At 42.0% G+C, this 16,344-nt stretch overlaps 1 long non-coding RNA gene across 2 annotated transcripts in view; it reads left to right on the forward strand.

Moving 5' to 3' along the window:
• LOC138248115 (uncharacterized) overlaps window positions 1–16,344 on the forward strand; it is a 96,928-nt gene that overhangs the window by 55,333 nt on the left and 25,251 nt on the right. Inside the window, exon 5 of one of the 2 annotated variants that reach the window (XR_011194593.1) lies at window positions 10,842–13,407. The exons of the other annotated variant lie outside the window; for it this stretch is intronic. This is a non-coding gene — a long non-coding RNA (uncharacterized lncRNA). Of the gene's footprint in view, window positions 1–10,841; window positions 13,408–16,344 lie in introns of those variants that run through there. 2 annotated transcript variants of the gene reach the window in all.

Below are 16,344 nucleotides of genomic sequence, written 5' to 3' on the forward strand. Positions count from 1 at the left end.
TGGGTGTGTGTGTGAGGATTGGAGGAGGTGAGGGGTGTTTGGATGGAGGGAGTGGGGGGTGTCAGGTGAGTGTTGGGGGGTTAGCGAGCTGCCTACCAGTGACATGGAAGGAATTCCCTAGCACCGGTTTCGTTCCGTTGCTACCGCCATGAAAACCGTGGTTGTAGGCAGGCTCATAATGCCACCAGCGGTACTATACTGGGAGCTGGGCTGGAGATACACATCTCCGGCCCGGCGGCTCCTACCGCCATGGCGGTATGAGTGGAGAAGTAGCGGGTTGGCTGCAGCCAATCTCATAATGTGGCGGTATGTACCGCCAGTCTGTTGGTGGTCATACTGCCACATTAACACTCACTGCCGGGGTCATAATGACCCCCAAAGTGTCAAAGGGTGTTTTGTTGTAAAAGGGTGCAATAAGGCAGATTCAACATGTACCCATAGTGGAGAAGAAAGATGGACAGATTCAGAAAGCCAGAACCAAGCTTGTCTTAAACCAAAAGCAGCATGATATTTAGCATAATTCTGAAAATTAACCCCACCTTCAGTTTATAATTTCTCTAAGCAAGCGAGGGATACCCTTGCTTTCTTATTCTTCCATAAAAATGTGGATAATATAGCAATAATTTGTTTAAAAATAGTATTTGGAATGGATACCGGTAGCATAGAAATAGCATATAATAATAAAGGGGAAATCATCATTTTTATAGCATCTAGGTGTCCCACCATGATAAGTATAAAGGATTCCAGGAAGAAAGTAAACGATCAATGTTATGAGTTCTTTAAAATTAATATCAATTGTTTCTTTAACTGAAGATGTAAACCAAATACCTAAATAATTAATCTTGGACAAGGGAGCGCATTGAAAGCCAGAAGTAATAAATTAATCTTTAAAAGTAAATGGAAGTAGTGGAAGAACCTCAGTTTTATCTTTATTTATTTTGTAACCAGAGGGTTGTGAGAAGGAATCTATTTCCGCTAATAGAGCAGGAAGAGAGCTGTCCGGGGAAGATATAAAAAGAAGAATATCATCTGCATAAGCAGCTACTTTCAACTGGTTGTCACTATAAGTAAATCCAGAAATATCAGAATTTAGACAAATACAAGTAAGTAGAGGCTCAAGAGATAGATCAAACAATAAGAGTGAAAGAGGACAACTTTGTCGGACACCACGGTCAAGAGAAACGTATGGAGATACATAGCCATTAATCACAGCTGAAGCATGTGGGGACTTATATAATAATGCTACAAGAGAGAAACATTTAGGGCCAAATCCATGCCATGATAAAGCTTTAATCATAAAATCCCAATTAATTATGTCAAATGCTTTTTCTGCATCAATAGTTACGGCGGCCAAAGATTTGTTAAGAAAAAGGGCCTTACTAAGAACATTAAGGAATAATCAAGTATTATCTGCATCCAGTCTAGCCTTTATAAATTTCGAATGAGTTGTGGAAGGAATTATTCTAATAGTTTTGCATATATTTTACAGTCAACATTGATCAGGGAAATATGTCCATAGTTTTTACATAATGAAGAATCCTTTCCATCTTTAGGTATTAAACAGATAGTGACTTCTTGAAAAGTGCCTGAAGTATTTTGAGATGTAAAAAAGTAATTGAATAAGGAGGGTAAATGGGGGATGAGAATATGAGGAAAATGTACATAAAATTCAACAGTAAAACCATCAGGGCCAGGCATTTTGCCTTTGTTTACAGTATTTAAGGATTGTAAAAGTTCTATATTTGAAATTACACTTTCTAAAGAAGCAAAATGTAAAGGAGAAGCATCAGCAACCGGAGCATGTAATAAATATTCATCAATAAGAGAGTGGTGAATTTGCGTTTCTGGGGAGTAAAATGTTTTATAGAAATTAACAAATTCAGACAAAATATCCTCTTGTCTCCTCAGTGCGGTACCATCAGATTTAGAAATCGACTGTATGCGAGAATGTTGTTGCCTAACTTTAAGATAATTTGCAAATAATTTATCAATTTTATTCTTTCCACCATAATAACAGGCATTACTTTTTAAAAGGATGGAAGTTTCTTCTTCTGTAGAAAGAGTATTAAAGTGTAACTAGGCTTTGAGTAAATTATATAAGTCTGAAGATGATTTAGCTGTATAATATTTAGTTTCTAAAGTTGTATTATTCAATAGGAGGGAGTTGTGCTCTTTAATACAAAATTTCTTTTTTTTAGGAGTAATCTATAATAAATCTTCGAGCAGTTGCTTTATATGAGCCCCAAATAATAGAAGGTAACAAAACAGTGTGATCATTAATCTTGAAAAATTCAGAGGCAAAAGAAAGAAATTAGTTGGAAAATTGTGTGTCGTGTAATAAAGAGTTGTTGAAGCGCCATCTATGAGATGGAGAGTTAGAAGGAGCCAAGTCCAGATTTGTGACTACCATAGCATGATCTGAAAGTACTTTAGCACCCATGAAGGATTGAGCTATCTGTTGTATCATGACTTTAGAGAGAAGTATATGATCAATCCTACTGAGTGAACCCTGGGTGTGAGAGTAGAATGTGTAATCATGAGAAGTGGGATTAGCAATCCGCCATGAATCTATAAAGGAGGAAGTTGTTTTGGTAGACTGAAATTGCTTATACATTTTATTAGAAGAAAATTTAATCAGAGATTGACGATCCAATAAGGGGTCCATGATTTGATTGCAATCACCGCCTAAAATCATAAGTGAACCAAAATATTGAGTACATTTATGCGCAATCGTGAGCCAAAAGTTAAAATCATTCTGATTGGGGGCATAAATATTAAAAATAACTACTGGAATATTATTTATCATAAGCCGTAGAATAATCCATTTGCCATTCTGATCCGTTTTCTGTGAGAGAACTGTATATTTTAGATGTTTATTACATAAAATAATAGTTCCATTTTTTTAATTGTCAACAGGGGATACAAATACTTGACCTTCCCAATTACATTTAGGTTTTAGAGCTTCTGTTTCGTCAAGATGTGTTTCTTGTAATAAAACAATATCAGGGTCAAGTTTAGCTAAATGAGATAGAACTCTCTGTCTTTTAACAGGATTATTAAAACCTTTCACATTGCATGAAATAAGTCTGAATGATGAAAATACAAAAACATTTGTAGACAATGAGGAGTTATAGGTGTTAAAAAAGCTATAACTACAATATATAGAGAAGAAACAGAAAGGAATGAACTATAATTATTCAAATAACAGGAGAAATAGGAAAAGGAGAAGAGGGAAAAAGAAAAAAGAGGTAAAAAATAATCAAAAGGAGAGATAAAAAAGAGACAGTACATGTCTAAAAAAAGACAACTGTGTGACATATCGACAAAAGAAGCACATACACTGTGTTGGGGTGGCAACACACAGATGATGATGGCGGACTAACACAGGGGAGTGTCGCCACAACGAAGCTCAACAGAAGTAGTTGGGGAGAACAAACAAGTTGTCATATGAAAAACTCTGTGAACAAGAATAGAACAAATGTAATTTGAAAATTAGAACATTAATATATTGCAACAGAGGTTAGTGATAAACAAATATGTATTTGATCATTAATCAAAAATTAGACAGAAGGTGAACCATTAGTATCCATGTTAGATGGAACATGTAGATCAATAGATTTCTTAAGTTCAGCTGGATGAGCATAAGTGGTAGTTTCATTTTTATAGGTGACTTTAAATGTACAAGGATGAAACAGGCCATAACGAGTGCCCATAGATCTCCACATAGGGCAAAGTGCAAGAACTTCCTTCCTCCTTTGTGCTGTGGCGTTAGAGACATCTTGGGAAATAAAGATTTTATTTCCAGACCATGCAATCTGTTTTTTTCCATTTTGCCGCAACCAGAATTGTTAATAAGTCAATGAACTTCAGAGAAAATAAAATTATTCCTCTAGGTTTGAAAGGAGAAGATGAATTAGTTAGAGGAGGACCCAACCTGAGCGATCTCTGGATATTGAAATTGGTGGTGGGAGGTAAGTCCAATAATTTTGGTATGAAGGAGTTAAAAAAGTCAATTGGACTCAATCCTTCAATTCCTAACCATAAAGCCTTAAGTTGTTGCGCCCATTTCTGTTTTCCAAAACCTCCATCAATTGCTTAAGTTGAATAACCTCCTTTTCCAAGACAGCAATTTTAATACTATTATCCTGTATTGTTGTCACATGTTGCTCTACTAAATACAAAAGAGGGACAGGGAGATTAGTGGTCCAGTGTACGGTCTCCCACGTAACCTGTTATATAGAAAAGTACACTGTTCCAAAAGACGACTAACCTATTTAGTGTATAGGAAAGCAAGGGCGAAGGGAGTCAAAGATACAATTGGTATCAGGAGATCCCTCAAGCACCCACTAGGGTGACAAGTTTCATCATTGGGCTATCTCCTCGTCAGACCGGTGCTGCAATGTCTGGCGGACCACCCACAGATTGGGATGGTACTCAACCAAGGGCAATTTGCCAGGTGGAGGTCTGGAATGAAAACTGACTCAAAAGATAGTGAGAGATGTACGGGTGAAGGAGAGTGAGGATAAGATAAAATTGGCTCTGAGCCTAAAACATCACTTATTTAATGAATCAGAAGAAAGGTTCAGGCCAAGATTAAAATCATTCAGAGTTTTAGCTGGAATAATGTCCCGTTATACTCTAAAAAAAGAGGAAGGGTAGTGTGCCTAATCCTATCTATTTATGGTCAAATAAATAAACTTGTCACCCTAGTGGGTGCTTGAGGGCTCTCCTGATACCAATTGTATCTTTGACTCCCTTCGCCCTTGCTTTCCTATACACTAAATAGGTTCATTGTCTTTTGGAACAGTGTACTTTTCTATATAACATGTTGCTCTACATCAGAGATTCTTGAATCTATTTGAGACCAGTTGATATCCTAATGTTGTATACGATTATTAGTTTCTTCAACAAATGGCCGAAGAGCTCAAATTTCTTCCGGAAGTAATTCCATAGAAATAGGAGCAATTGCTTTATCCGATGATGGAGGGTTTTGCTTGAGTCATTTTGTTTGTAGAAATACGTGATTGAGATTTGTCAGGCGTTGTGGATAAAGAAGTAGCTTGTGCCTGAGATGATTGTACATCACTAGAAGGAGTTGAGTTGTCCATTGTAATAGTTGAAACAGCATTATACTTCTTTTGTGTGGATGTTAGTTTTCACAGTTTTCACATATAAAGATGTTCAAACACAAAAGTATATAAAACGATGGAGCTTAAATTAGCCTGTAGTTAGTATGGTAATAAAAGTATCTTCTCCCCAGAAATGCGGTTTCAATAAGAAAACCATAAAGAGTGCACAAGTAAGTATTTTAAGCAAAGAAAATCAAAGCTCACACAAACATGTGACTGACTTTTGAAGAGGTTGCTGTATGAAAAACATAAATAGTATTCAGATATGAAAAAGAGGTAATATTGATAAAAAAATACCTCAGACAAATGTTACAACGCCCTCCTGGATGATTTTGATGAAAATGAAATGTTCATCCATATTTACGGCCTGTAAGTGAATCTTCAAAATGGCATCCGTAGTAAGAATCACCACAGACATCAAGAGCTGGAGTCAAAACATGAAGAAGGAGATCTCAATTTCCCTTAATTTGATGCCAGAAATAAACCTTGGTTATAAGGGCATGAAGTATAATAAAATTACCTCAGTAGCATTGTTCGTGCCGCTGTAAATTTAAAAGAAAGCTTTGTTACGCAACAGAGCTCCTGTGTCAGACGGCCATCTTGTGTGGTGCCGAAATCACACCCCTCCCCTGTGAGTTTTCTAAATCGGCATCTAAAGCTTAGTTAGTGTATGGGTACTTCTTTTAATTTGCCATGCCTGTTGGGGGCAAATCTATCTTACCTCTGCTAGAGATTTATAAAAGTCAATGCTTTCTAGCAGCTTTAAATGGTGCTGGGGTGTGGAAATATTCAAATCGGTCATCTGTACAGGTGGAGGAGAACTATTTCTGGAGACGCTTACTGTCAGTTCCTCCTTCCTCCTGTCACTTTGTATGTCAAAAGGAGCGAGGACTTTCTCATTTAGTAGACTTCGCGAAATGGGCCCCAATCTTGCTGTGAATATCAAACAGAATACAGAAGTTACCTCACATCAGGCCACCATTAAAGATGGTCTTTTATGTGACAATGGTCATACATTCCATGGATTGCTTGTAGTAGACACAACTGAGTCCTTTTTCGAATGGTCCACTATCTGTTTGTACTGAAGACAAAAAAATTGCAAGTTTTTTTTATTTTTTAGGAAAGATGGTATTTCACGAAGGAAAAAGTAATGTTATGTAATGCAATTGTTAAGCTTTGTGCCTTAAATCATATTGAATTAAAGTATCCAGGCAATGAGAAAGTCCCCTATTATTTTCTTTTTGAGCCAGAACTGTTTGTTATTTACTCTTTTTTTCCTCTATTTGGGGGGGTCACCGGCTTGGCGGCCGCCTACCCACTGCTGTATTGGACTTCGGGCGGCCCAACCACCCAACTCCTAATAAGACCATCAGTCACTTTTATCGAATTTGAAAATCTCCAGTAGGGTGAGACAGGAGGCTCTAGTCAACGAGAGTTCTAGGAGGCCGAATACCCCTTTGGCAAAGGCCCATTGAACAAGGTTTGCTGCTGCGGAGAAGAACATGGCGGGAACAGCTGAGAAGTCACCTTCGGCGGATCGATGAGCAGATTGGTCCCTAACTTCCCTCAGTTCTCAGAGTAGCTTTTAGCCAAAATGTTATGAGTCCCAAGTTTTGGAGTTTGGCTATCTGGGCACCTTTAGCACCACAATCAAGGGTCTAGGACTGGAGGGGCACCACTTGGGGGTTGAGGACTGTGAGAAAGTCATCCTTGTAGCCCTGTTCACCCCCATTCTTTGTGACTGATACTGGTGGTAACTGACTCTGACTGTGTCTGGGCTCTTCTAACCAGGCCCAGGGCCAGTGCTCTGATTAAAAAGGTATATGGTAATTAGGTATAATTACAATTGGCAATGACAGACCCATGTAAGTCCCTATTACAAAATAAGGGAAGGGGCATTCAAACTACCTATAAGGCCCTAGTATGTAATAGGGCAGGAAGGTTTAGAGTCCCAGTAGTTTTCCTGCACTTGAACGTGTACTGCTGTGTTGCCTGTTGTCATGTTTAAAGGCAGTCCTGCTTTGCAAACTGTCTTTAAAAGTAAAATACATGAAAATGCTGATCCGAAATTAAAGGTACTTACAAAGTGGAATCTACCTTATTTTTCAAATAAGTCACCTCTAAGGTCTCCCGTAGGTGCCCCAAGGTTGGATGCCATGTAACTATAAGCAGGGACATTATAAAACATGTTTTATATGCCATGGTGAGGGAAAAACTGCCCATTTAGTCAGGTATACATATTGCTAGGAAGGAGCTACAAAATGTAATTCAAATACTCAAAAGATTGGTAATGATAAATCCAAAAGTTTTGCCACTTATCGTAACTAATGCAGAAGAGAAGTCATAGGATCTTCTTTTCTGTGAACCACAATTCAGCCTTTTAGCAGCCTATCCTAATTGGTCAGCATTACCAGGCTTAGGATAGCTGCTTTGATGAGATGATAAGTGGCCTGCATAGAACAGAGGTTATCCGGTGGGTGGAGCTCTGCAGTTGCAGAGAACAGGCCAGAAAGGGGGCTGGGTAAATCACACTGGGTTTCACTGAGAAGGAATGCCCAGCCAGGCCTACCCCTTCTTCCTGTACCCACCAGCCAGATTTCAGACTCAGGAAAGGAATTTGCAGATGGTTTGGAGGACAGTATTAATTGAAGTGAGCCACACGAGTAGGCTGGTTTAGCCAGGTCCTGCTCTATTGGAGAGGAATCCCCCATCTTGAATTGTTAAAGTGCAGTGCTTTGTGGGAAAAGACTATGCCACACTTTGGAGAAAATGTCAAGCTTTCCAGTGGCACCCTATACCTCATGGGACAGGGGTGCTCCCCTGCATGTTACCCCATATTATTGATATTTGATCCCAAATAGGTGAGAGCTACATAGCAACTCAGATCTGCTGCCTCAAGCTACAAGGGTAAGAAGGACTGTCCTGTGGGAACCCTGGTCTGCACCCCAAAGGACTGCTCCTGCTGCACACTGGGTACTACAGCCCTGAGGACATTTCCTTCCCTTCAAAAGGATTAAGGAGTGGACTACCTGAAGCACGAGGTTAACAGAGCTTCCCTCCGCCATCTATCTCAAGACGTACCCAGCCTCAAGTGTGTCCAGTGGGCTTTTATGATTTGGCCAAGTGAATTGTCAGAATTGTAGTTCTAAACTTCCAAGGACCAACTCAGTGCTTCTAGACCCTTGGATTTGTGTCTTGGACACTTTGAACCCTCAAGGGGAAGTTCAAGAAGAAGTTCCAGAATTTGTGGAGCGACTTTTGAAAGAAAGCTCCATAAGTGGACCAACCCAACATTAAGAGCCAAGTCAGTTACCTTCAAACATGACCCAGCCTCGATTTCAGGCTTATCTGGCTGATAGCTCTGGAGTGCTAGACTTCCAGGATCTGACCAGGGCCTCGTGGAGAAGCAATCCAGCAATGTGGCATTGAAATTGGCCTGCTGGAGGGGACCACATGATGTTGAGAGAAAACCTTCCTGGAAAAGTTTCTAAGTCTGAAGGTAAAAGTTTGACCAGGGCCTTCTGCTTAGTATATCCAACCAGGGATCCATTGTGCCAGTCAAACATGGCCAGATGTCCCAAGTAGTCACTAAAGGCTTTTTAAGCACTAGAAATTGTTCAATCTTTAAAAAATGCATATCTCTGGTTCCCTAAATTGGATCTTGTCATTTTGCTGTCATTTTAAACATAAAAATGTTTTGTATTTTTATAAATTGGTGTGGGATGTTTATTGTGTTGTGTCTTACTTATTTAATGTATTGGTGTTCTTTAAATGCTTTACATACCTGTCTCCTGAGTTAAGCCTGCCTGCTTGCAGCCAGCTACCAAGCATTGAGCCAGGGTCTAATACTTTGAGACCTTGACTGCCCCTTATATTGTGTCAGTGGCCTTTTTGCTAGTGGTAGGTGCATACGTATCCCTACTAATAATCCACCTTCCAACCATGATTCCCTCAGGCTGGGTCCAGGCTCAAGATCGTGGGAGCCTGTTATGTCCCTGTGGCTCTGAACAGGAGGCAGCAAACTAGCCCTTGCAGTATCTCTGGTAGTCCTGGTTTCAGGTGAAGAAGCTGGTCTCTGAGAATTCAAGGTAGACTCCAGGCAGCAAAGCAGTCCTTTCAGGTGCAACAAAGAAGTCTTGTGCGGCAAACAGCAGGACACGACAGCAGGTAGTCCTCTGAGAATCCTTCCACGGGTCAAGAGAGTGAACTGAAGAGTGAGTCTGTGGGCCTTATTTTTAGACCTGGTCCCTTCTGTGCACTTAGGATAAGTTTCTAGAGGTTTCTCTTTAAAGTGCTTGGAATTTCTTGACTTCCAAAGAGACTATGTGGAGGTGACAAGCCCTTTGTGTGAAAGCAGAGCACAGCCTATTCATTTGAAGTGGGGCTGTTCCCAGCTCCATCCCCCATCCTTCAAGTATATGACCCAATCAGGCTCACATAATCCCTCTGTTGTGTGACTGTCTGGAAGGAATCCACAAAGCCTAACTGCCAACTACACCTGGTCTTGTGATTCAGGGGAAGCTGTATGTGTCAATTGGCTAATGACTAAAAAATGCCAACTTTCTAAAAGTGTAATTTACAAAATTGTAATTTAAAATTCGACTTTACCATTAAAGAGGGTTTAATTACAATTGCATAAATACAAAACATGATTTGCCTATCTGTCCCCAATCAAAAGTTAGCACTTATTAAATGTAATAAGGCAACCCGATGATATCCTATGGGACAGGTGGGCTCCTAGTAGTAAAAAATAAACTTAAGAGTTTTCGCTACCAGGAGATATAAAACTTAAAAGTGTATTAAAAGTGTATGTCAAGCTTTTTAATCCCAGCACACTTTTGGCAGTTTAAAAGTGCATTCAAGTTGCAATGGCAGACCTGAGACACATTGAAAGGGGCTACTGAAGCTGGTGGCACAATAAGTGTTAAACGCTCAATAGCAGAATCTAATTTGCAGGCCCTAGGTATATGGAATACAACTCTACAAGAGGCTTATAAGCAAATTAAATATGCCAATCAGGTGTAAGCCAATTTCACGAGTGTCCACCAGCAATTTAGCCCTAAGACCAATAGAAGCAAATTCAGCAAAAAAGAGGAGTGAAGGCACCAAGTTTGGAGGTGACTGCATAGAAAGCTAGGTCCTACCCTATATATGAGAAACGAGTTGGCAATGTGGCTAAAGCCAAAATATATCATACCAATTAAGAAATAGTAAGCAACAATGAGCAGTTCTGTGTTTGTAATACACAAGTCCATGTACTGTCCCCATATGTCTCAAAAATAGGCATCTAGTCCTGTAATTTATAGAGGAGCCTTTCAAACAACTACTTGCACGAAAGTTTGGATAATACATCACTCTGGGGATGTACAGATTGCAAATAATGAAGTGATTTAACCTTCTTGAAGACATTGTTAACTTAGGTAGATTATTATGTACGGATATTTTGTTTCATCAAATTGCTATTTTGCTGATTTGTATCTTTAAATGACACCTTTTTCCTCTCTTCTTAATTGTTTCCTTTTTTTCTTCTTTCTGCTACTGTTTTTTATGCATCTTCAGATCTTCTAGGCAATCCTTTCATTATCTAATAATGGTTTTTAATTTTAGTGCATTTTATTAATATTTGCCTACACACATTAATTTTTCTTGTATTTTAGTGAATCAACATTATGTTTATGCTTATTTTGTTGTATTATGTATCCTGAATAAAAGGTATCTAACAGAAAAGGTAGCAACAAGGATATTGACCTTCAAAGCAAACTTCCCTGGAGTCTGGAACTGAATTCAAAGCCGGTACGTTTATGTTAAGAATATAAAGTAGGGGGCGTGGCCAAACCAAGCATGAAGTAGGGAGCAGCCTTGCTGAGCTCCTTTCCTCTTCGGCCCAACATAGCTCGCATTTCACCCCAAATTGGAGCTTCAACCCCATTATGCTGTCACACCTAGCTGAGAGGAGCCTGGAAAATCTCAGAGATGGGAGCGATCTGCATATACCACTATGGAGAGACTGAGACCTGGTTTGAAACCACACCATGCGAATCTCAAACTGCATGGCCCACCACATCTCAAAGCCTGCCATCACCTCCAGACCTTGGTGAAGAGCTGAGATGAACCTGTGGTAAGGTCCCAGAGACCCCTGGAGGGCCCTGGGTGAAGAAGACTGCCAGCCCCTTGGGGTTACATCGGAGCCTGTGGAGCAAGGCAGACTCTGGGCCACGACTCATAGCAAGAGCACTACACAAGACTGTGGGTCAAAGACACCAGAAGGGCCCTGTTGCTAGAATACATAAGTCGACTATACACAACTGTATGTTTGGTGGGGGCCTAGGGAGAACACTCATCAGAGCATGGCCACCATACCGCACCCTGCAGAGTCATTGATCTCCACAGCCTACCTGAACCCATCATCTACTGTCAGGTTTGGGCGTCGCATCAAGCTAAATGGCAGGGACTTGGAGACTGGAAGAGTCTTGTGTAGGGGAGGGGCTTGGCCACCCCAGAGACATGGCTAATGCTTACAGAAGGGGCCCACACCCTCAGCTTGCTGCGGTAGCAGCTCGGATCTCCGGTAGGCTGAAGAAAATTACCTGCTTAAACCTGCGGGCTAGCAGAAGATGCGGGCCTTACCCCCCGCTCGTGAAGCGCAAAGTAGATGCATGAACAGGCAGCCACAGAGGAGGGTGGAGTCTAAAGCTATCAGAAGAGCAAACACCCCCATCATCGCAAGCTGAACATCCAGGGGAGAGCCCAGCCAGAAAGGGATGGCAAGGTGCAGCCCACTTCACCTTTCATAAAGTCAGGGAGAAGGAAGGAGATTTTGAATGTACTGTCCCACACATGAGTAATGCTACACCAGGAGGCCACCAAGGTGCCCCACCTTGGGTGGTGGACACTATCTGATCCATTTCTACTAAGTGTCCTGCCTGGTTGGCAGCCAGCACGAAAGGCTGGGGGCCAAAATACGATTGGCAATAATCTGAGGGGATCCAGGTAGGTGAGATGTACTGTGAGACCGTTACAGAGACTGATTCCAGTTCCCCCAAACCCTCTGACACTCTCATGGTAAAGACAAGCCTCAGAAAGAGAGCACAGCCACAGATGTGTGGACTCGGAAAACAACAACAGAGTGGGTACATGTAAACCAGCACACCCATCCCTGGGATCAAGTGAAATACGGACAACCCTTTCATAAGAATAAATGGACTGCTTTCTCTCCAAAATCAGAACTGAAATAGGCTTGCTGAAGACATAATTTGAAACATGGCTTTGTGATGGCTGCAAAGAGGTCACCGAACTGGGAATACTTGGACGATTTGGAACGCACCTTGAACAGAGGACCAGAAGTGCTCTGGCAGAGGATCATCGCCATAGAGGAACAAAACACTGAACTAAAATAGAGCAGAAAGACCTCAAAAACGGAAGCTGCCGGAACAACATATGCATCCTGGGTGTCCCCAAGGGGGCTGAGGGCAAGGCATCATGAGCTATATCGCCAACCTCCTCTACACAATCAGAGGGGTGACAGTGCTTCCTCCTTCCCGACTTGACCAGGCACACGGTACCCTCCGGCTCAATTGGCATGGGACACCCCCAGACATCTTAATGCACGTCCATTATTTTGAGGAGAATGAAGCAATCATGGTTGTCGCCCGTGACAAAACAGACCTAGGCTTTTGAGGCATAACAATACAACTCTACCAAGATCTGACATTATTAATGCTTCACAAATGCAGAGATTTATGTTTAATCACCAGATCCTCGAAGGAGTGAAACATCAAATACCAGTGGGGTCACCCCTTCAGCCCGATCTTTCAATGGAATGGGAGACAAAGGCTTATACATACACTGCTGGAGGCCAAATCGTTGCTTGGTCTTCCCCTAGACGTGGAGTTGGATGACCAAGCACAAATTCAATTGCAAGAAGAAAACAATCAATGCCTGGCAGGGCAAACTCAATTCTGATGTCACAGATCTGAAAAGTGTGGGCCTAGCACTTCTGATGAAGTCAAGACAGAAATTATATCTCACCTCCTGAAGATGAAACAGCCCTCCCCAGATCAAGAAAGATCTCTGAAAGCGTCTCCCTCTTCAGAAGCGACCAAGCTCCCCAATTCACATTGAAAGCTCCACTTGGGAACTTTTGCAGGGCTGGGGGACAACTGGCCAAGCAAGCGCTCTGAGATTCCTGATCCCTGCCCTCTATCAGACTGGTGTCCTGCTGCAGTGGAACAGGTACTCTGGCCACTGACCCGATTTGGCCCGTATAGGAGGCCACACTTCTATTGTGACTGAAGTTCTACCCCATATATTAAATGGGACAAATGTTTTTGTTAGGCCGTGTAGGTTCTTTTGAACAGGCTCTCTTTTTTCCCTGCAGGGCAGGAGGCAAAAGGGGGATAGTGGGCTTGGTCAGCGCAATTCAACCTACACCACATACACAAGATCACTTGCAGCATTGACCTTTAGCATACCAACGCATGACAACCTCAGACATCCCACATACATTTAAATTATTCCTGTTAAATAGGAGAGAGCTAACCTTTCCATGTAAGTGCAGGCAAATATAGAGATATTTGAACAAGTGGGTCCCTGTGTTGGATTTCTCCAGCAAATGCACCTGCTGGAGGCAGATCACCACCATATGTGCCACAGATACTACACCCACAAATATTGGGCATCCCTCCTCACAAAGACTGCAGGGGTCACAATCCTATTAAAACCCCATGTAGGGTGCACTCCTTTCTCTATTATCCGGGACCAAGAGGATAGAATCCTGAACCTTACAGTTCAAAAGGGGAAATCCCACCTCTCCAAACTCTTCAAAGACATATTCAAGCACTCCAAACTAAAACAACAACTGCCCAACACCTTAGTACCCTCACGAATGACAAGCAGCACTCTACAAATACACCTTACATTACAAGGGTGACATCATTGTGGAGGAGTCTTCAATGTAGCTTGGGACCCAGTCCGGGATAAAAAAGCTAACAATTTCCTAAAAAAGGACATTGCCAAACGAGGGCTAATGACATCTGGAGTTACCGCCACCGAGATCAGAGTGATTATTCTTTCTCCTCACATGCCCACTCCTCTTACTCACGCATAAACTTATCTTTATAACACACTCCCTCCTTGGTATGCTAAAAAAACAGCCTCTCTCTCTCTTACATATCCATTTTAAATCAATCCCTTTTGGAGATAACTTGGAAAGTTAGATTGAACTCCCCCTGGGAGCCACCCATGGTGCCTAAAACACTACATACTTAGAGACCCAGTGCATCAAGCTGCGATCCTTGAAGCTATCAAAGACTAACGCCTTATTTGACATCTCCATACACACACTCTGAGATGCTTTTAAAGCCAATATCAGGGGTACCATCATTGCCATAAAATTAGACAGGGCCGGAGAGGCTCAACTAGTAGAGTACACATTCATGGCAGAGATTAAAGATTTGGAGGCAATAGATAAGCAAACCCCCTACAGTTGCATTAGAATGAAATTGGCCAGAGAGAGAGGCTAGTTAAAAACCCATAGGACTAACCACAAGGAGCTCACTCTCTTCACATTAGGTCAGATCTGTTACATCAAGGGGACAAGGTACAAGGTGGACACCTTTCCTGCAGACACAGACTGCAGTACACAAACATGCACATCCCATAGGTTAAAACAGAGCTAGGTGACTGGGCAATCATCAAGAAAAATAAATGGGAGGCCTTCCATAGCTTCTACCGCACCCTCTACTCACAAGGCTTGGAAGCCAGTAAATGCATCCAGCAATTTCTAAACCAATGCAACTGGGCACCCAGCTCTCCCAAATATAAAGAATGCCTAGAGGATCCCATCAATGCAGCAGAGCTGTAACAAGTGATAAATCTATGCCAGATGGTAAATCCATCGGACTGGGTGGCCTGCTGCCAGAGTTTTATAAGTTTTATAAAGCATTTACTTCACTGCTCCAAAAGAACATGCTTGCACTGTTCAGCTCCTTCTCACAATGCTCAGGTTTAAGACCATTAATCTGGAATGCAGAGATAGCTCAGATTCCAAAATCTGGCAAAGACCCAGCTGGTACCCGTCTAGACTCTCTCTTACTTGGCATACTGGAACCAGACCAGGTGGGATTCATCTGCAATAGCAATGGGGCTGACAGTGTTTGCCAGCCGGTCCACTTAATTGACAAAGTGCACAGGCATAGCATCCCGGCTTTGATTCTCTTGCTTGATGTAGAAAAAGTGTTTGATCGTGTGAGCTGAGACTGTGAATGATCGGAAAAATATTGGAACCCTGGTGCGGGGGACGATACAGGGGTGTCTATTGCCACTTGTCCTCTTTGCTTTAGTGGTTGAACCCCTGGCCATAGAGTTTCGTCAGGAATGCTCAATTTCGAGCATCTGATTGGGATAGAAACACAAATTTCACCTGTTTATGGATGATTTCATCCTCTTGCCAACTATCCCTGCACCATCCCTCACCACCCTAATCCCCATCCTAGAAGAATTCAAGGCAGTTTTTAGGCTTCAAGGTCAACCAGAGAAAGTCACACATCCTCAATATTTTATTTCCCCCTGCCGACCTCCCCTCTCTTACAGTGGCATCACCCTTCCAGTGGGTTGACACCTCCATAAGATACCTGGGGCTCACTGTCACGTGTCTTCTGGAGGAATGGTGTAAAGCCACTTGGACACCAATTCTTCGCAAAAACATACTTGAAGACCTGCAATAGTGGAGTTCTCTATACCTATCCTGGATGGGATGCATCAATGTCATTAAAATGAGGATTCTCCCCAGAGTACTATACCCATTTGATCCTCTCCTGACTCCCACACCTGCCCAGGATATTGCTCAGATACAGAGCAGCATTTATGCATTCATATGGACTGGGGAAAAAGCTGCTAATTTTCAAAAATATCCTAATGCGTCCCAGGAACAGGGAAGGGCTAGCTTACCTTAACCTCTTGGAATATTATTGGGTGACCTGTCTTTGCCTCATATCAGAGTGAGTATTTCAGGAAAGCGAGAATCATTGGAGCCACATGGACCAAACAGTGGACTGCCACCCTCTCTGTGACTTAGCCTGGCTGCCTTAACATGCTTGACTCAACAGTGCTTACTTTGCCACCTCGACTAGGACTGTCTTAGTTATCTTGGACCACATAGCTATCAGAAGGGGCCCTTCCATCTTCCCGTCTCCAACATACCCATTTACAGAAATCC

This window comes from Pleurodeles waltl, chromosome 1_2 (assembly GCF_031143425.1).
Source record: "Pleurodeles waltl isolate 20211129_DDA chromosome 1_2, aPleWal1.hap1.20221129, whole genome shotgun sequence".
NCBI classification, from domain to species: domain Eukaryota; kingdom Metazoa; phylum Chordata; class Amphibia; order Caudata; family Salamandridae; genus Pleurodeles; species Pleurodeles waltl.